At 44.0% G+C, this 21,813-nt stretch overlaps 1 protein-coding gene across 4 annotated transcripts in view; it reads left to right on the top strand.

Annotated features, from left to right (window-relative positions):
- Positions 1-21,813, top strand: part of MAP3K15 (mitogen-activated protein kinase kinase kinase 15) — a 1,281,486-nt gene that overhangs the window by 674,554 nt on the left and 585,119 nt on the right. The gene's annotated exons all lie outside the window — the stretch shown is intronic.

Here is a 21,813-nt window from a genome sequence, read left to right as displayed (position 1 = left end):
GTTGACTGCTGTCAATGATTTGATATGAACTGTATGTGTGCGTATTACAATTTGTGGTGAACCATTGTTTACAAAATACGGTTACATTTTTCGCTGCTTATTTGTTTCCTACATTGTGAAAAAAACATGTCTATTAACATTTACAAGCAGATTTTATCAAGCTTTACCGTTTTATTTACTGCATAAAGCACATGCTTTGTGTTTATATTGTTGGAAAATTACCTGATTTGAGATCGCTGATATCGAAGTATGACATGGGTTTTCACATCTTAAAACAAAATGAAAAATGCTTACTGCAACTTTTTTAGTTTTTTGTCTATGGGGCTATGAACCTACTTGATTAGTGTGGATTTACACATATGTGCAGTAATGGGCTCTTTGCAATATATCTTGGTAATGGCTCAGATACTTATTAAGATCAGCCCTCAGTATTTAATGTACTACTGTAATACATGCAGACTATTACAGCAAATGCCTGCCTTGACTGGTTTCTGCATAGAGTGATGCTTGCATGCCTATCTTGCTCAACCAACCATAAAGCAGTAAGTCGACTTGCACAACCTATGCCCTTTTCTTTCATCTCCAAAAAGCTTGGTATGAGTGAATGCCACAGGTGGCACTTCTAACCCCAAGCAAAAAATTATGCATACTGGTATAAGTAAGTAATTTCTATTGTTAGATTATTTAAAATCTTTTCAATATACAATTAGGCATAGACAAGCAATCTATGAAGGGTTAAAAGCCTCTTTGAGGCGTTGAATACTAGGAATGGTGAACCAGTCCAGGGGTAAAGTGCTAATGCTTTGATGTGACAGCAATGTCTCGATCTCATGCATTAATTTACATAAACAATCAGCAAAATCCTAATATCAGAGAGAAACTGGGCTGAGCTTCTGCAAAGGCGATATTAAATGGTAATACATGGAGTCCCTCTGATTACAGGTCCATTTTTTGAGAACATCTGCGTTTCAAATATGGTATTAGGACAAAAAATTGAGTTAGAAATGTTGACCTACACAAATATCGAGTTTAATTATCGTGACACAGAAATATTGACAGCACGAATATCGTAGTTGACAATAACGATGTTAAGGTAACAAATATCATTAAAGAATATATAGAAGTCATTAATATCGTTTGCAAAAATATAATTGTTTAAAATATTGATTTTTTAATTTGTTATGTCTTTTAATATATATTTTAAATGTTTATGATGTATTTAATTTTGTATAAGTATTGTTTATGTTTTTTCAAATATCTGTTAAATTTTGAGTAGTTATCAATTTTATTTTAATTAAATGTAGAATATTTTTGTTCTGTGGGTTTATAGGGGAATAGGGTGGGAAGAAATGTAATTATAATAAATTGATGAGTATTTTTTTATTTATTAATATTCATTAAATTTGGATTTTTTAGTGTTAATTGTGGGAGGTAATTTATTATTAGTTAATTATTAATTGGTTGTTAATTAATATTAATTAATTATTTATTCATTATTGTAATTGTGTAATTATTTTTCGGTGTGGGTGTGAGGTTTATAGGGGTAAAGGGTGGAAAGTATTTTATTTTCAATTATTGAATAATTAGATAGTTAATACTAATTAATTAGGAATTAAGTATGGAAATTGCGTAAAGGGTGGGAAGTAATTTATTTGTAATTAATTAAAAATTCGTTGGTAATTGATATTATTAATTGAAAATTAATTACGGAACTTGTGTAATTAATTTTAGGTGTGGGTTGTGGGATTTATATGGGTAACAGGTGGAAAGTAATTTATGTTTAATTAATAATTAGGTGTTAATTAATAATACTTCATTAATTGATCAAATATGGACATTGTGTAATGAATTTTAGGTGTGGGTTGTGGGGTTTATAGGGGTAAAGGCTGGGAAGTAATGTAAGTTTAATTAATTAATTAATAATTAGTAATACATTATTATTTATTAATACATTTCTCCTTAATTAGGGTAATCGTTTTTGTGTGGGTTTTGGTCTTATAGGGGTAAAGGGTGGGGAGTAAAGACTTACGTTATAATTAGTTGTTAAATACTATTAGTTTTTTTAATTGAAAATAAATTTTAGTTGTATAATTCATTTCTTGACTGTTTAATTTTGGCTGTGGGTTGTGAGGATTATAGGGTTAAATTGTGGGAAGTAAAATAATTTGTATGTATTTTAATTTGTTTTTAAATTAAAATATTTCTTTAATTGATAGTTAATTATGTTAATTATGAAAGTATTTTTTTTAATGTAGATGTGGGTTGTGAATTATGTGGTGTTATAGGGTAGAAAATAAAAAAGCTACATTTATGTTATAATGTTTTTGTTTTTAAATAATTTCTAATAAAAAATATTTATTTGTTTGAAAAGTATTCTTTATTTTATTTTGTAGGTATTTGTCAAATATATATTTAATGTTATAATATTTTTTAATTTAGTACATTTTTAATATTAAATAGAGTTGTATTTTAATTTTTAACATTTTATGTGGAAAGCGAAACGCGTAATGGCGGCTGGCTTGCTGGATGAAATAAAGCACCTTGACTAAGCACTAAATCATGGATCTGCTCCTTCGTCATTTGGGACTGGGCTGGGGCGGCTGCCTCGAGTCGATTGGCGAAATTACTTCTATATATATATATTATATATATATATATATATATATATATATATATATATATTACCTACTGGCGGTCGCCAGTAGGTATATATAGTTAGGATTTTTTCCCTATGGGATTTCTGAAAATTCTATGTCTAATAACTTTGGCGTTTGTGGACGGAATCGGCTGAAATTTTCAGGAAAATGGCACATTTTGTTTCTGAGCAGCTCCTGGAAATTTGGGGGGGTTCGTCAAGGGGGGGCCGAGAAAAAAGGGGGGTCCCAAAACGCGTTTTTCCCATGTTAATTTCCATAGGGCGGTTGGACTCACTTTTAGCCCGAACGGCTGAATGGATTTCCACGAAACTTGGCAAAATTGTAGGGACTGTTAGCCCGATGTGCCTTTGCTAGGTCTCAATATATGTGCTTCAGTGGATTTTGAGAAATTAACGTTTAAATCAAGATATATATCTGTAACAGCGCTCCGGGCAGCGATCCGGTTAGCGAACTTTTCGCGTATCGGAACTTTGCGAAGCGAAGCTGATTGGCTCTCCGGTGTCTGTCAACATTCTAAACAGTCCGGAGCGGCCGCCATCTTGTCTCTCAGTAGGATCGAGAGACAAGAGGAGGCCAAAACAAAGGGGGAAATGAAGGAAATGGGGCAAGGTAGACCCCTTCTGACCCCCTAGGATTGATGAGGGGGATATTATAGAGCCACGCGGGGCCCCCCAAAAAAAAAAAAAAAATCCGATTTTTTCGCCGTAGAGACGCGTCTTGGTAAGCGAACCGGGCAGCTAACCGGGCAGCTAACCGGGAAGCTAACCGGCAGTGTAACGGGAGTCTGAGGAGTAGCTGATTGGCTGTCAACATTGTAAACAGTCCGGAGCGGCCGCCATCTTGTCTCTCGGTAGGATCGAGAGACAAGAGGAGACCAAAACAAAGGGGGAAATGAAGGAAAGAGGGCAAGGTAGACCCCTTCTGACCCCATAGGATTGATGAGGGGGATATTATAAAGCCACGCGGGGCCAAAAAAAAAAAAATTCGATTTTTTCGCCGTAGAGACGCGTCTTGGTACGCGAACCGGGCAGCTAACCGGACAGCTAACCGGGAAGCTAACCGGCAGTGTAACGGGAGTCTGAGGAGTAGCTGATTGGCTGTCAACATTGTAAACAGTCCGGAGCGGCCGCCATCTTGTCTCTCGGTAGGATCGAGAGACAAGAGGTGGAAAAAAAAAAGGTGTAAATGAATGAAAGGGGTAAGGCAGACCCCTCCTGAACCCCTAGGATTGATGAGGGGGCTATTAAAGTTCCCTGCGGGGCAAAAGAAAAAAAAAATTGCGATTTTTCGCGGTAAAGGTGCTTCCTGGTACGTTAACCGGGCAGCTAACCGGCAGCGTAACGGGAGTCCGACATATTGTGTTTTTTGAACGTTTGTGATATGTGCACGTGTGGATTTTGTCTAATTAAGGTTAAAAAAATATATATATATCTTTAAGCGTGTTCTGGCGCGCTTACGTTTTGGGTTTGGTTTGCGCTGCAGAGACGATACGTCACGGTTATGCGATGCATCATGAGGCGTCTCACGGGCTACGTGATACGTCACTTAACAAAGAATATATTTTACAGCTATAGATATTAGCTTTTAAAAAACCAATGAAATTCACAGAAAAAACCATAGGTTATAGACCATATATAGTTAGGAATTTGCATTTACAAAACCTTGAAAATTCACTGAAAAAACCATAGGTTATAGACCATATATAGTTAGGGATTAGCATTTAAAAAACCTTATTTTATTTGCACAAAACCATTGAAATTCCATATATAGTTAGTTGCACTAACTATATATCGCCGACCCGCAATCCACTGCTAATGATGTCACATATTACATCATTCATGACATGGTCAGTGACATCACTGATGACATCACTGATGACATCTCAAATGACATCACTGATGACATCACTGATGACAGCTCAAATGACATCACTGATGACATCACTGACATCTCATTTGACATTACTGATGACATCACTGATGATATCATTTATGTGATAATCCATCTTCAGACTCTAATATAACCTTAGATACACTCAGTGTAAACAGGCACTCACAGACTGTCACACATCCATGGAGTTACTCACACACCTAGTCAGTCATGCAAAGAATCAATCACATCTCCATTTCCTCAACTATACAGTTATACACACCTTACTTATTCAAACATATAGTAACACATATTTACTCTCTTATACAATCCTTGATACAAGTTCACAATGATTCATACAGCCACTCACACATTCACTGGCTCTTATGTTCAGTTATTTATATATGTCAACTCTCACATGGAGTGTGTTTTACATATGTACTTACTTTGACATGTAGCACTGAGATATCCATTCACTCACCAATATACTCATGCACACAGTCAACTGTCCATACAGCTGTTTCTACATGCACTTTTGAACCCATACACCTAGGGAATCAACTGCTCACACATCTATGCACAGAGTTATACACCTCCCAGCCACCCACACACATACTCAGTCTCCCATACAAATACTTGGGCAACCATTCAATAACCCATATAGTTACTGATATAGCTACTGATTTAAACATGCAGCAGTTTACAGAACAACATAAATAATGATTGCCAAATTAAGACACTTTAATCACTAACCCATACACTCAGTGAGACACATTTAATCATTCTCTCATACAGTCAGTCATGCACCTACTAAATCCTTCATCCAGACACTTATACATCCACTCATTCTTCAATATGTAAGACATATTTTAACTTTACAGAAACATACAGTCACTGGGTGTTGTCATCAGTGATGTCATCAGTGATGTCATTTGAGATGTCATCAGTGATGTCATCAGTGATGTCACTGACCATGTCATGAATGATGTAATATGTGACATCATTAGCAGTGGATTGCGGGTCCGCGATATATAGTTAGTGCAACTAACTATATATGGAATTTCAATGGTTTTGTGCAAATAAAATAAGGTTTTTTAAATGCTAATCCCTAACTATATATGGTCTATAACCTATGGTTTTTTCAGTGAATATATATATATATATAAAACAAAGCTCCTCCTCAGCACGCTCTGCGCTCGCAGACACCGCTTAAACGCCAGCAAGAATGAGGAACGGACCAGCAAAGTCAGCAAGATGTTATTTATTCATCCACAGAACCAGCAACGCGTTTCGGGCAAAGGTGCCCTTGTTCACGCTGCAACATAGTCAAAATATGAATGCTTTTTTATATACTTTTGATGAAGACTATCACCACCCCCTAGTGGTGACCTCCAGTGTCACATGTGCAACAAACAGTGTAAACATACTATCGCTGCAAGTCTTTTCTTTATCATTGCATATGAAAAAATTATTACCGGTTAAATCCATGTAATTAAAAGCAGCCACAAATTACATTCAATAGAAAAATATGTTCAGAGGCTGATATTTGCCAGTCAACAAAGATCTAAGTTTCTTTAAACTCGCAAAATATGGATTAACGGTCTAAATACAAAAGTCATAATCCTTTTGTATTTAGACCGTTAATCCATATTTTGCAAGATGGCGGCCGTGAGATGCGGCTGAGCAGCAACCTCAGCAGTGCGGACAGAGTTTTCCAGTATAACTCAACAAACTGTTCGGTACCATGGAAGAACATGCCATGAGCTTGCCATAAGCTTACCGGGCAGATAGGGAACCGAGCTGCTCCACAGATTTCCGGATTGGAGATTGTGGACTGTACGGAGAAGGCGCCAAGCCATACAGTACGGCGGCTCCGGTTTTTCGCATCTCGGCATCTCGGCGTCTCGGCTGCCTGGATGCTCTGGGCCGATCCTTGTTACAGGGCGCTCCCCCCTGGCCTGCGGAGGATTGCTGCTTCGTCCTTCCTGAGGTTTGGGCTGGCCTGGAGACCCGGCGGAGTTCGCGGAGCCTGGAGGCGGAGCCTCACAGGGACGGGATCGGGAGAGAGGAGCGGAGGCGGCGGAGGCCGTGGCTGCTGCAGCTGTGGCTTAGACAGAGGCAGTGCAGTACCGAGAGGCTGCAAGGCTCATGAGTGCAGAGGCCGGATCAGAGTGAAACAACAACTTTCTCTACTCTCGGCACTTGCTTCACTAATGGCTCCCAAAACCAACACCGGAGGTAAGCCATTATCAAAAAAGAAAAACGCTGACAACACTGGCATAGCAAGCAGTAATACAGACATTTCCGTGAATACTGTGCCCATAATTAGCACAGGGATTGAGGGGGCAACACCAGAAGCGGGATCTGGGTGTCGGGCAAAGCAGCAACAATCGTCCTCAGGGCCGAGTACCCCAAAAGAGATGTGGCCCCCTTCTGTTAGAACCAGACAAGCCACAGCCACAGCCACTGCCACCATGAGTGTGGTAGACATGCTGAATCGGAATGAGAGAAAAAAAAAGCAGAAAGAGATGGAACCGGCTACGGTGGCAGCTCCAGCGGCAGCCCCTGAGGTCCCTGTGGTGTCATTACCGGCATTACCGGTCACTCAAGAAGATGTAGAGCTTGAACTTGATTCAGACATCAAGGTCACATCACAACCAGCCTCTCAACCCCAACAGCCTCAATCTCAATCTCAGCTGCGGCTGCAGTCGTATCAGCCAGGTCAGGAAGTTGAAGTAGGGGGTAACGCCTCAAGTGGCTCTCTGGTCTTGATATCACAAACGATGCATCCTATTGATATTGATATGACTATGGAGGAAGACGAGGGGATTGGTAAAGGGGCCAGCGAGTGTACAGCTCCTATAACTGTCAAGGATACACTAGACTCTTTACCAGAAGGCATGGTAGAGCGTACTCCCATATCCCCAACAACTAACAATGGAGGCATTCAAGAAGGCTCAACAACAGGTGAGGCACTGAAAGAGGATACCAGATCCACCACGATCCCAGACGAACCTGTTCAATTAGTAGGTAGTGGAAATTTCATTCATTCTGGATCAATATTTGGCGAGAAGGAGAAGGAAAAGGAGAAGACTCCCAGTGAGTGTTTCTTCTCCGTGACAGAGGAGGCCGACTGGTCAGAGGATGAGGAGCTCCATAGCTCTGATATCGAGTGCAGCAACCCAGAAACGGAAAGTGACAACGAGGAAGGGATACCATCAACTACCATTAAAAACATGCCTTCTCAAAGGGATCACCCAGAATTAACATGGGATCACTCTCCTACAACATCTCTCCAGGGAAACCCTAATCAGGTGACGGCTCAGACACAGCATCAGGAGACTACGCAACTCTCAATGATGTCACTGATGGCAATGATGGAATCAATCCATCAAGGAATAACAGCACATAGAGAAGAGACTCGATCAGACAGCCTCAAGGCCCAAGCTGCAATGCGAAAGATGAAAGGAGTGGTCAGGAAACTCTCGAAAGCCTGTATAAATGTGGGCGACAGGGTCTCAAATCTAGAAGAAAGGATTGTCGCTACTGAAGTAGAGGCTGCAGCTGCCACAAGCAGGGTGGAATCTCTTGGCGCACAAGCAATAGATGTCCAGTGGAAGCTGGAGGACCTAGAAAACCGCCAAAGAAGGAACAATCTCAGGGTCCTCGGATTCTGGAAGGAATCGAAGGGCAGGATGTCAAAGCCTTTATAGTCAAAACTTTCGAGAAAGCCTTTCCAGACATTTCTGGTTGGAATTGGACTACTGAAATTCAGAGAGCGCACAGGACTCCGCCTAAACTGAGACAGAATACCAGAGAAGGTGACAAGCCCAGAGCAATCCTAATCTACATAGGGAACTTTCTTCTACGCCAGTCCATCTCAGAGAAAGCGAGACCAGACGCCAAAAGAACCTTTGAGGGAGGCTCTTTCTTTGTAAGGCCTGATTTCTGTCATGCCACCGTTGAACGGCGTTGGAGGCTGAGACAATTAATCAAGCCCTTTCAGGACAAAAGAGTGCAGGTCTATCTCATTAATCCTGCCCAGTTAAAAATAATCCATTCAGGCAAGACTATGTATTTCTCTTCAGAAATCAAAGCTCGGGAGTATCTGGACTCAATTTAGTACGGTTCATAACTAATATAGATGGTGCAGTGTAGGGGCATCCTACATATAATATATCAGAGCTACTAGCGGAGTGTGTTTTACTACTAGTCTTCAAATGATTTATATAAAGAAGTATGCAGCCTTAGGGGGACGAGTATCACAGTTGTATAGTTCATGCAGGGCAGGGTATGACTTGCAAGTTTATTTCTTTTTTCTAAAGTTCAAGATTTATAGAGTTAAAGGTGTCACGATAAGGTGGTTCATGGTTCATTCATGAGTTGAGGGTGAGTTCTAATAAGCAGTCCGTAAAGTGTCCACTGCTGGGTTGCATCCATCACACGCACAGACTCAGTCTGCGCGCTTCACTGGGGAGAGGGTTGGGGTCAGGGGGGTTTGGGGGGACAAGGTTTGCAGTGGGGTGGGGGGGTGGGGAAAGCAAAAACTAAAAAGGAAAAAGAAAGTTCATGCAATAAATGTGTTTCTCAATATAAGTGTAATGTTTAGAGTGGATATGCACAGTCACGGAAAGCTCAGGAGAAAATGTAACTGGTTAGAGTGCTGGCTTTGCTCCCTACAGGGCTATGTCTAGTATTAGGGTAGTTAGCCTAAATATTGGTGGGTTGAATAACTGGAAAAAGAGGGGTAGGTTTGAAGAGTATATAAAATTAATAAGGGCTGATATCATATGTTTACAAGAGACCCACTTACCATGGAAAAAGAAACACTGGCTAAATTTAAGGGGGTATGAAATTCTATCCTGTTCTTCACAGACATCAACGGTTAAGGGGGTAGATATTATGGGTCGGGTAGGTCTGGGAGGAGCAAAAAAATCAAATGCTGATGCACTGGGAAGATGGGCAATATGTGAATTGAAATCAGGTATAACTTTATGCACAGTATACGGCTCTAACTTGGATGATCCGGGGGTGATGGATCATATAGAGAGGGAACTTATTGACTGGCCTTCACCTATAGTAATGTGCGGAGATCTTAATATTTCAGCAGATTTCTCAGGGGATACCCCATATAATGGTCGCAAGCCCCGAGTATTCAGGGCCGTATCTTCTATAATTAAATCTCATGGGTTGAGGGATGTGTGGGGCAGCCTAAAGAAAGACGAACCCGGGTTCACATACTTCTCACACCCATTTAACAAACACACAAAATTGGACTATTTCTTAATATCAGCAACTTGTCTTCCTAATGTAAAAATCGAAGTGCTGCCTAGGTTAATATCGGATCATAACCCCCTCATTCTTACTATGACCATGAATATACAAAGGTAGAAGATCAGACCCTGGACTTTTGACAGAAAGCTTTTAGCGGATAGTAATTATTTAGCATACATCAAGAACTGGTCCCAATCTTTCTTTGATGCAAATAGATATAGTGCATCCCGGGTTATGGTCTGGGATAGTTTTAAAGCTGGTTTGAGGGGAGAGACAATCAGCTTTTCGGGTAGGATGCGGAAAGAAGCTAAGGAAGACAGAGAACGTCTTTTGGTCAAACTGGCGGAGGCAGAGGAACAACACAGGAGATATGTCTGCCAGGGGACTCAGGGTAATCAGAGCCTAGAAAAGCTGAATAGCATAAAGGCAGATATCCAACGGCAATTGGCAAAAAAAGCTGCAGCAGAATATCAGACCCGCAGAGCCAGTATGTATGAAACAGGGGAGAATGCAGGCAGGGCTCTAGCATTAAGGATAAGACAAGCTACATCAAAAAACACTATTACCGAAATTAAAGAAGGTGATCAGATCTATAATAAACCAACTGAAATTCTCAAAGTCTTTAGGAGGTTTTATCAGGATCTTTACAAGGAAGAAACGGATATAGATGATTCGAGTATAAACTGGCCGGATACAGGCACTAAATTAACGTCTAGCGAGATAGAAACTTTGGAGCAGAATATCACTATGGATGAGCTCTCCCAGGCATTAAAAGATCTATCAGCAGGCAAGGCAGCAGGGCCTGATGCCATACCCCTGGAGGTCTATAAACACTTGAAGGAAGAAACGGCACCTCTTCTGTTAGATCTATTCAATGGGGTTATAAATACCGGAGTTATACCAGAATCTTGGACCAAAACCAATATAGTGGTATTCCACAAGAAAGGTAAACCCAAGGAAAGTCCGGGTTCTTATAGACCCATATCATTAATTAATAGTGATAACAAACTATATGCAAAGATAATGGCTACACGGCTGGGGAAGATTATCGCGACTCTCGTCTCGCCTTGGCAGCATGGTTTCGTCCCTGGAAGGGGTACTACTGACCATATTAGAAGGGCCATAACCCTGTTCGATATCCATGCGGCTGGCGGAGGGGGGGTCGCGATGATCCTCCTCGATGCAGAAAAAGCGTTCGACCGCGTTAAATGGAGCTTTCTGTGGAAAGTGATGGCGGATAGAGGTTTTGGTCCTAGATTCTTGCAGGCAATTAAATCAATCAATCAATGACACTTATAGAGCGCGCTACATACCCGTAGGGTCTCAAGGCGCTGTGTACTTTAATCCAACAGCCAGTATCCAGCTTATGGGTGAAAGCTCTAGGCAGATTCATATCACGAGAGGCACGAGACAAGGGTGTCCGTGCTTACCCATCCTCTTCGCATTATACATAGACCCCCTAATTACACTTATAAAGAATAACATCAATATAAAGCCGGTTGTCACTAATGGATTTCACACCAAAATCCTCGCATATGCGGATGATCTAGCCATAACTACCACTGATCCAGACAGTGCAATGAGCGCAATAATTAGTATTACTTCTGACTTTGGGAGGTTATCTGGGTATCGACTAAATGTGGCAAAAACACAGGTACTATGTTCAAGAAACATAGTCAAACTAGACGACAGATATGTAGATTCAGTAGTATACCTCGGAATAACAATTAATGCTCAGCCAAGGGAAATCATCAAAGACAATTTTTTGCCCCTACTTGAAAAGATGAAACAGGATCTAAAAAGAATTGATACCCTTCATTTGTCAATTATAGGCAGGGTCAATGTCATTAAAATGACAATGTTCCCAAAGATCCTATATAAATTTAGGTCTATCCCCTTTAAAGTAGACGACATATTGATCAAGGAAATGGAGGCAGTCTTCATGAAATTTGTGTGGCAATATGGCAAGGTGAGGAGATCAATTAAATACATGTCTCTCCCCCAAGAAAAGGGTGGGTTAGGAATTCCTAATCTTAAGCTCTACAATTGGTCTTGCCTTCTGACAGAAATGGCTATACTCTTTTTTCCTGGTAATACGCCACATAGCCAGGGAGATATCCCATCTATCTATCAGCTGGCTCCAGGGAGTGAAGCACACAGGGTATTGTTAAGGAAATACGACAAACGTTTTTATAAGGCAACAGGCTATAAAATCTTGGAAGACATCTGGGGGTTATGGTCCTCTGTACAGAAGAACCAAAGCATTCCAAAGTATAATAAACACACTATACTCTGGAATTCAGGACTATTTCCTCATCTAAGCAGAGATGGCCCATAGAGACACTGGGAAAGACAGGGAATTACTACATTAGGTCAAGTGATGACAAAGGATGTTTTGAGGCCCCTTGAACTTCTGAAGTCACGATATTTACTCCAAGGATCCCAAGAGTTCAAATATATACAGCTGGCCAACACAATTAAATCAAAAAGACCGAGTATAGACATATCAAAAGATTGTACAATACTAGACTATATGAAGGGAGGTGGTTGCAGAATCAGATCAATTTACGGGTTATTCTTGGAAACGCTGCCCGATGATATTCTTAAGACAGAGGCTGCCTGGGCTGTAAAACTGAGAGATCCTGACATTGATCTGGATAAAGCTATCCTAATGGATAAAAGGTTCCTACGCTCCTCAAACTTAAGAGCACAGCACTTTAAGACTCTCTTCAACTTATACTACACTCCGGCTAAACTGTATGAATGGGGAAAGAGGGAGGATAGTAACTGCCCTAGATGTGGGAATGGGCCCGCCGACGTTCTACATATGTTTTGTAGCTGTGGGAAATTAGGGACAATCAAAAATGAAATCGAAAAGTTCCTAGAGGGGCTGCTAGCTGTCAAAATAGACCTATCCCCTACACTTTTAATAATGGGATGTGACGCTAAAATGGGCCTAAGTACAGAATCCGAGGCACTTGTTTTTATATCAACAGCTGTTCTTAGAATCTTAATCGCTGCTGCATGGAAGGATGCTGAGGCCTCAACCTTCCAAATGTGGATGTGCAGGATGCTCGGGATTCATAACATCGAGTCCGAGTTATACGCTCTAAAGGGTGCGAAATCCAGGGAAATGGGATTAAGGATATGGGCGCCAGTGGCATCATGGAGGCAGTTAAAAAGCGGGGGCTCATAGCATTTAAAACATTTAATGTAGCCATTACTAGTGTATTTATTGTATTTTTTACCCCATGTTATGTCAGCTGAGCTTTTTACTCTCATTATGTGTATTTATTTTCATGTATTTATCTTCCTGTGCGTATATTTATAATCCTGTATTAATACTTACTGCTTTGTATAAGAGTACATTATATTGTCATGAACTTTCAATAAAAATAAAAAAATTAAAAAAAAAACAAAAGTCATAATCCTCTGAGCAAACATTAATTGAATAATTGTCCCATCAGGTTATTTGTAGCATTTCTTCTAACATGTGCAAATCTATACATTAGCAGCGAAAGGTAACGTGCAAAAAGTGTAAAAAAGTGCAAAGTGTAAGAGTCAAAAAGTGCAAAGTGCAAGAATGAGCCGCATTACCATCGGAACGGAGATACCATCAAATTCATACATATATAGATTCTCAAATTCCTGAATTTATAAATGACTGTATGACTGGATAATTGATTCTCTAAAATTACAAATGGTAAAAAAGTATCAAAAAAGTTAAAAATGGGTATATGTAAAAATAGTACCATATCCCATAAACAAATACATGTCATGACATACTATACACTAATTTAAAATATTATAGAAAAAGTGAAAAAGATTTCATAATATTCCAGTATAGAACAGTTCATATGTAAACATCAAGGGAAATAAGCTTAAAAAAACTTAAATACTATGATAAATACAAAACCATAATATACATACAAAGAAATAGAAGTGTACGTTACAGAATACATTTTCACAGTAAGGTCTTTATCCAATATATTCATACGCTTTTACCATCAAAAGGCTCACTACTTATGTTCACAGCTCTACTGGTGCCTAGATAAAATTTCTCCTAATAGGGAACCTAACTAGGAGAAAAAGCACCACAAGTGAAGAAAACTGAACGACCAATATACAAACCTTGCAGTATTAAGATATATAGAGATAAATACTACAAAGAGTGATGCATATCTTCGATATTATTGAGCCCGTTCGGCCAACGGCTATCGAGCTCTAAAATAAATTTGGTCTCCAATTTCCTGAGCTGCAGTTCACGATCACCCCCTCTTTTAAGAAATGGGACTGCTCCAATCACAAAATAACTCAGGCATGTATATATATATATATATATATATATATATATATATATATATATATATATATATATATATATATATATATATATATATGTATATTTAAAAAAAATTGTTGGTATTTTGTTTGTTTTTATTTTTGAACTGTCTGTATTAGGAATATTGGTTTCTACCCCTCCACAATTCAACACTTTCTCTACTGTTGTACTGGCTGGAGTGGGAATAGTACATTTTATCCATCCACTATGCAACACTTTCCCCACTGCTGCACTCATCAGAGTGGGAATAGTCATTGTTACCCCTCCGCTATCAAACACTTTCCCTATTAATACACTTATTGAAGTGGGAAAAGTAATTTTTACCCCTCCGCAATTCAACACTTTCCCTATTGTTGCACTCACTGGAGTGGGAATAGTAATTTTTACCCCTCTGCTATCCAACACGTTCCCTACTGTTACACTAAGTGGAGGGGACTAGTCATTTTTAACCCTCCTCTGTCAAACATCTTTCATACTGTTGCACTCACTGAAGTGGGAATAGTATTTTTTACCCCTCCGCTATCCAACTCTTTCCCTACTGTTGCACTCACCGGAGTCGAAATAGTAATTTTTTACCTCTCCGCTATCCATCATTTTTCCTACTGTTGCACTCATTGGAGTGGCAATAGTAATTTTTACCCCCTTGCTATCAAATGCTTTCCCTACTGTTGCTCTCATTAAAGGCGGAATAGTAATTTCCACCGCTATCCAACACTTTCCGTACTGTTGCACTCATTGAAGTGGAATAGTAATTTCCTCCGCTATAAAACACTTTCCCTACTGCTGCACGGATTTGAGTGGGAAATTTAGGTTTATACATTTTTAAATAGTTAAATATTTTAATTTATGATATAATGTTTTTTTTTACTAGATTTCATGTTATTGGTATGAGTCTATATATATATTTATGTGTCAACTTTTATAGTTTTAAAATAAATTCAAATTAATAGTTAAATATTGTTTTTAAAGTAACTCTATATATTAATTATTATATATGTGTGTTTAACTTTCTGTATTAAGTTTATTTGTTATAATTGTTAAAATGTATGTTAAATCATTTTTTAATTTTTTATTATTAAATATATTTAATATTTAATATTTTATTTTATATATATATATATAAACTATATTTGTACAGCTATATTTTTCCCATTGATGATTTTCTTTCGATATTTTTGTACTTACTATTATAAATATAGGATGTCGATATTTTTTACGTCAATATTTATAACTCAATATTGTTGTATGGGGGTATTTTAGGTGTCGATATTCTGTCGGTGAACCTTCAAATACAGTGCCCCTCCAGTGTTTTAGAAGCATTGTTGAGAACCGTCATCACCTTACACGATAACTGAACTGAATTCCCGCTTAGTAGGGCTATTACTCCTGGGTGGCATGACCTAATTTGCAGAGATTTTAGAGCTGACCGTAAGAGTTTTTACCTAATATTTAACAGGGCCTGACACTCACATAGTAGGTAGAGTAGTGTTTCATTAGTATATCTGCATAGGCGGCACTGGTTGTTGGGCCAGGACTGCTTCCTGGAAGGGGTGAACTCCTTAGATGGAAAACCGCCATGGCAGATGAACAGCAAATCATGTTTCCTGACCGCAGACAAATGAGAAGTATGTGCACCATTACGATGGCGGGTGGACAAAGTCTACCCACCACCGTAACGGTATGCGGAGCCGCCCGCCAGGGGTGCGGCGGTCCCGCTGTGCCGATTATGATGGGCGCGCCTCCTGCATATTTTACATTGCGGCGGGCGGTATTGCAAGCAGCACCCAACGCAATGTAAAAACTGCATGCTGTGCATTTGCATGCACAACATGACAGGCACTGCACTGTGCCTGCCACCTTGTGCATATAAATGTGGGGGGGTTCCATGGGTACCCCCTTAAGTGCACCTCCACCTCCAACACCCCAGGGGCCCGTAACGGGCCTCAACACAAAAAACCGCATCCCTTTCCATAGCGGCAGGTCAATTGCTGCCATCATCATAATATGGAATGCGGTCTCTGGCAGACATCACCACCATATTTTGCATGTTTTCCGCCCAGTCGACGACTGGACCAGCAGAAAAGCGGCAGACGGTCTTTCCGTCCGCACGGACCCCCCAGCTATCCTAATATGGCGGGGGTCTTTTGGGTATGGACGGCGGGAAGATCGCCCCCACCGGGCCAGCGGTGGCTACAGTCGGCTGCTCTAATAAAATCAGCGCATTCCATGGAGGTGTACCATGCATCCTCTAATCGGAGAGCTTTGATTGAGTGCTTTATGATAGAGTGCATGAAGTCTTTACATGGGCTTATTTTTCAATTTCCAACTAACACTGACGTGAAAGCCAATTTGATGCAGCCGATCTCAGCCTCCAACACAGTTTAAGTGAGGCCCCATTCCTTGCTGGGCCCAGGTGGTGCAGGCCAGACTTGAGCCAGATTTGGGCTTGCGAAACATCCTGTGGGATTGTAAAGAGATGTTTGAAGAGGCTCGCTTGTTAAGTGTTTAGGATACGGACATTTTTCCCTTTTAGCTATTGTGAACCATAGGATAGCGAAGGAATGAATTTTGCACCAATGACTTGGAGAAGGTAGTGTGTCGGTTGTTTTGTGTCTTTTGCTTTAACGTTTTGAATGATAAGAAAACATTGTTTGCTATGTCTCCTCTGGTTGAAAGATGAGTATAACCCGTTCCGTGCTCGTGACGGAACCGCTCCGTCACGAGCCTCAGGTGGGCTGTGCTGGTGACGGAGTGGTTCCGTCACGGCCCGCTCGCCGCGCCTGCGTGGCGCGTTATATTGAGCGGGCGGGGCCATGACGGAACCGCTCCGTGGGGGGGCGTGGCTTGAGCGTCGATGGCGGCGGTCGCCTAAACGCTCGGCTCCGAGACAGAGCCTGATCTAATCCTGATCAAGAAGGGTTCCGGGCGCCCCAACCTCCCTGAATCAGAGGGCGCCAGCGGGGCCGGCACACCCGACCCGAAGCTGATGTCGGCGGACCCCAGGAACGGATGATACCGGAGCTACGGGGGTCCGTGAAGAGAGAGGAGCAGCGCACAAGATGGCGCCCGCTCCAATTCCTTAATCCCAGGTCGGATCGCAACCCGGAAAAACGGCCGGCTCCGGACTAATCCACTCCCCTACTCCACCCGCTGTGGAAGCAGAGCTACGGCCGAGGGCCGGATCGGCCAGAGAACGCTGCGCGACCGAGTAGAGACGCCTACCGGGACGAACCTCGCACCACCGGCGTCACGGGGGCCCTGGGTGACGGATGAAGGTCTGAGAAGGGCTGCGCAGCAGTGAGTGGTGCCCGCACCCGCAATGGGATATGCCCGGAGCCAGTGAGCAAGGAAACATCTTCCACTATGAAAGATGCGTTGACCCGCATCGGTGACCTGGAGAGAAGGGCGGAGGACGCGGAAGGACGCAATAGGAGAAACAACATCCGCGTGGTGGGCCTCCCACAGAAAATCAAAAAGGGCGACATGGTGGCCTACCTAGAGGATTGGCTCCGGACTGTGGTGGCGCCTGAAGGGCTCTCCCCTTTTTACACCATGGAGCGAGCCCACAGGGTGCCGGCCAGACCACCGCAGCAGGGCCGTCTCCCACGTCCGGTGGTGGCGCGACTACTACACTTTCGGGACAGGGATCATCTCCTAAACGCCGCCCGGCAAAACGGACCATACCAGGTGGAGAATAACCAAGTAAACATTTTTCCGGACTATACTTCTGAAACACAACGGAAGCGCACCTCCTTCCTGGCAGTCAAGCGGGAGTTGCGGAACGAGGGCATCCAATACTCTCTGCTGTTCCCGGCGAAACTCCGTATTATCCTGGACGACACGACCAAATTCGTTGACAATCCAGATGAGGTCTGCAGCTGGCTTGAATTGTATCGGGCAGGTAAGGATGGCTTTGGGTCATCTTTCCAATCTACATCGGAAGCAGGTCATCAACGCAGATCGAAGAGAATCCGGAATCGCCGCGGCAGATCGGGCAGACCCTCGACACTGGAGACGGCGACGGAGAGACGAGGGGTGCTGGAACTGGTCTCCAACATAGCTGGCCCCCAGGGTGGGCCGCTGGTCGAGGACTCAGAGACAGGTGGGGGTGGGCCTTTATCGGACACGGAGGACTCGGAAACTGACAGTGTGCCCCTGCCTGTGGTAACCCCGGATTCGGCGGAGGGCCTGCTGGACGCTCAAGAATGATCCCGGGTGAGATGATTCCAGATGTGGAAGGGAATGGTGGGTGAGGGGGGTCCGTTGTGGGCGAAATTGGTCATTGATGAAGGGAGTGAATTGGGGTTGCACCTTTCCCCAGGTCTGGACCGGGGGTGGGCTCGACTATGTCTCGGAAGTACAGAGGCGTGGGGTACCCCCTATTGGCGCTCAGCCCCCACCCATCCCTTAAGGCATGCCTGCGGTGGCTACAGTCAGGTTAGTTGGGAGGGACGGGAGTTTGAAGGGTAAGGTTTGGATGGGGAATAGATGGCACTATTTGGGACCTGTTCTTGGGGGGTGGGGCAGGGATAGGGGATTGGGGGGAGTTCTGTTAATGTTGTGGGGGACAAATACCATTGGTGTGGATTGCATTGATAACTTGATTGTGTTTGAGCACTATCGGGGGAAACGAAACAGAACACTATGGGACAATGGCTGATATACCTAATTTAAAGTGCATCACTTGGAATGTGCGGGGCCTGCACACCATGTCCAGACGCCACAAGGTCCATGCATACCTGGTGCGCAGGGGGGTACAAATAGCGTTGCTGCAGGAGACGCATCTCACTAAGTCAGAGGGGTTGGCGCTACAGCGTAGATGGAGGGGGCAAGTGTACTACACGTCATATTCAGCTTATGCGAGAGGGGCGCTGATTTGGGTGAGGGCCGGGGTGCCATTGCAGGTAGCTAAAACAGTGGTGGATCCAGAGGGGCGCTTTGTAGCAATCACCGGCAGCCTGGGGGGTAGAACCTTGCATATATGTTGCATTTACGCGCCTAACGTGGACCAACTCTCTTTCCTCTCTGCGTTATCGGGCTCCTTGGCCCACTGCTTATCAGGACCCATTTTGCTAGGGGGGACTTTAATTCAGTGCTGGACGTCGATCTCGACCGATCCCACCCTCCCCTTCCCGGATTCTCCAGTTCATCGAGTAGCCAAAGGCAGGCGGGAGTGGCAGGCCCAGTGGGGACTGACGGACATTTGGCGAGCGCAGCACCCGAGTACCCAAGACTATTCTCACTTCTCCGGCATGCACGAATTGCACGTGCGGCTGGATGGGCTGCTAGGTTCGGCGGAACTTGTGGTTGCGGCAATGAGAACCGAATACCTGTCCAGGACCGTTTCCGATCACAATCCTCTCTTGGCGGCACCCCGGCACCCCCTGTGTGCCCACTTGGAAGCTACGTCCCGAGATCTTGGAAGACCTAGTGTTTAAGACAGAACTAGAGGACAAAATTACTGAGTACTTCGTAGTAAACGAGGGCACGGCCGGGTCGATAGCTGCGGAATAGGATGCATTCAAGGTGGTGATTCGGGGGTACTGTATCACAAAGAAGGTGGGAATGCGCAGGGTTATTCTAGATGACCTGGAAAAGACTGTTCGGAAACTTCGGGAGATGGAGCTTGCTCGTCCTGGCAAACCTGAACTGCAGGGGCAGACCCTTGCAGCAAGGGAAGCGGTAGCCGTGGAGGTAGAACGACTTTGTTGTTTCGACCACAAGGCTTACTTGACGAGATCACTAGCTGAGGGAGACAGGTCGGGAGCGCTCCTGGCCTGGCTGGCCAATCCCATGAGACGCACCAGCCCCACGATGTCCATGCGCACTGCGGCGGGTGACGAGGTGTGTACCCAGCCCGAAATTCTGGATTGTTATTTACACTACTATGAAAACTTATACCGTAGCATGGCGGCACGGGACACTACCCCGGTGGATGAATACTTACGGTCGCTGCCGATCCCCACTCTAGATCCTGCACAGGCGAAGGAGCTACGGAGGGAAATAGAGCTGGGAGAAATCCATAGCGCCATAAAAAGGATGGCGAGAAATAAAACTCCAGGCTTGGATGGCCTCCCGGTGGAATTCTACTCCACCTATGTGGACCTTCTGGCCCCTAGGTTGTTGGTGGTATACAGAGAGGCGAAACGATTGGGGCGCCTTCCCGGGTCGATGTGCGAGGCCTTGGTGGTTCCCCTTCTCAAGCCGGACAAAAAGGGCAATGACCCGTCGTCCTACCGACCGCTTTCAATGCTTACAGTCGATTACAAAATCCTGAGTAGCATACTGGCCTCGAGACTGCTGGGCCACATGAGCTCCCTGGTCCACGTCGATCAGGCGGGATTCATACCCAAACGTAACACAACAATGAACATCCGTCGTTTGTTTCGGTTATTAGGGGAGGCCCACACTGAGGCCCCTTGTCCCATGATTCTGTCGATAGACCTGGAAAAGGCTTTTGATAGCCTGGAGTGGACGTACCTTCACAGGGTCCTGACGCAATTTTGGCCTGGGAGAGGGGTTTCTACGATGGACTGCGGTGCTGTACGCCTCGGCAGCGGCCAGGGTGCGATCAGGCCCTCTGATCTCCCGACAATACCCGGTGGAACGAGGCACTAGACAGGGGTGCTCTCTGTCCCCCCTGCTCTTCGCACTCGTGGTAGAACCATTGGCATTAACAATTCGGACTGGGGCCTACTTCCAGGGATTGCGGACCTCGCTAGTGCAGCAATTTATCTCCCTCTATGCCGATGACCTATTGCTATTTCTGGAGGATGCCGGAGAGGCCTTGACCGGGGCCGATGCGGCGCTCACGTCCTTTGGGGAGCTCTCGGGCCTAAAGGTGCACTGGGCGAAAACCTGCCTGTTCCCGGTCCGTCGGGGAGAGCCCCAGCCTGCTATCATCAGAGAGATCAGATGGGAGCCCAGCTGCCTCAAATACCTAGGAGTATACGTGTATCATGATCAGGCGGATATCCTGGATGGCAACATTGCCCGCTGCATCCGGGCGCTGAGGGGGACTATGGGCTTTTGGGCCACCCTGCCACTTTCGGTGGCTGGCCGCATTGCGTTGCTGAAGATGGTGGCACTCCCGTGGTTGCTGTACTACTTTCGGACGCTCCCGGTTTGGATCACTCCGACCACCTTCCGCACCTTGAATTCCATGCTGGTGAAGTTCCTTTGGGGGTCGGGTCGTCGGAGAGTGGCGCTCAAGACCCTGATGAGACCGAAATCGGACGGGGGACTAGCGGTACCGGACTTAGAGAAATACTATCTAGCTGCCCAACTGCAGACTTACACGCAGGAGGTGGCGCGGGAATTTCGGGGCCCGGAGGAGGGGAGGGGGGGTGGTATGCCCAGGCATGTCATATCCTACATTGCACTACGTCAACGGTTGTACCTGCGGGACCTCACACATGAAGAACGCACCATAAGATCGTGCTGGAACCGATTCCACAACAGCGCGGACCTGAAACGCCCATATGCTCCGGAGATCCCACTGGGGATGTTCACGGCCTTGCCCCATGGGGGCGACTGGTCCCGGTTGGGGTATTGGGAAGAAGCAGGGATACAGCTGATGGGCGACCTTTATGAAGACGGAGTGCTGCTCCCTTTCCAGGAGCTTTTAGACCGTTTTGATATTCCCCGTGGGGATTTCCTCGTACACGCGGC

The sequence above is a fragment of the Lissotriton vulgaris genome, chromosome 8, assembly GCF_964263255.1.
Source record: "Lissotriton vulgaris chromosome 8, aLisVul1.2, whole genome shotgun sequence".
NCBI lineage: Eukaryota > Metazoa > Chordata > Amphibia > Caudata > Salamandridae > Lissotriton > Lissotriton vulgaris.
This window is presented reverse-complemented; position numbering and strand designations above follow the sequence as displayed.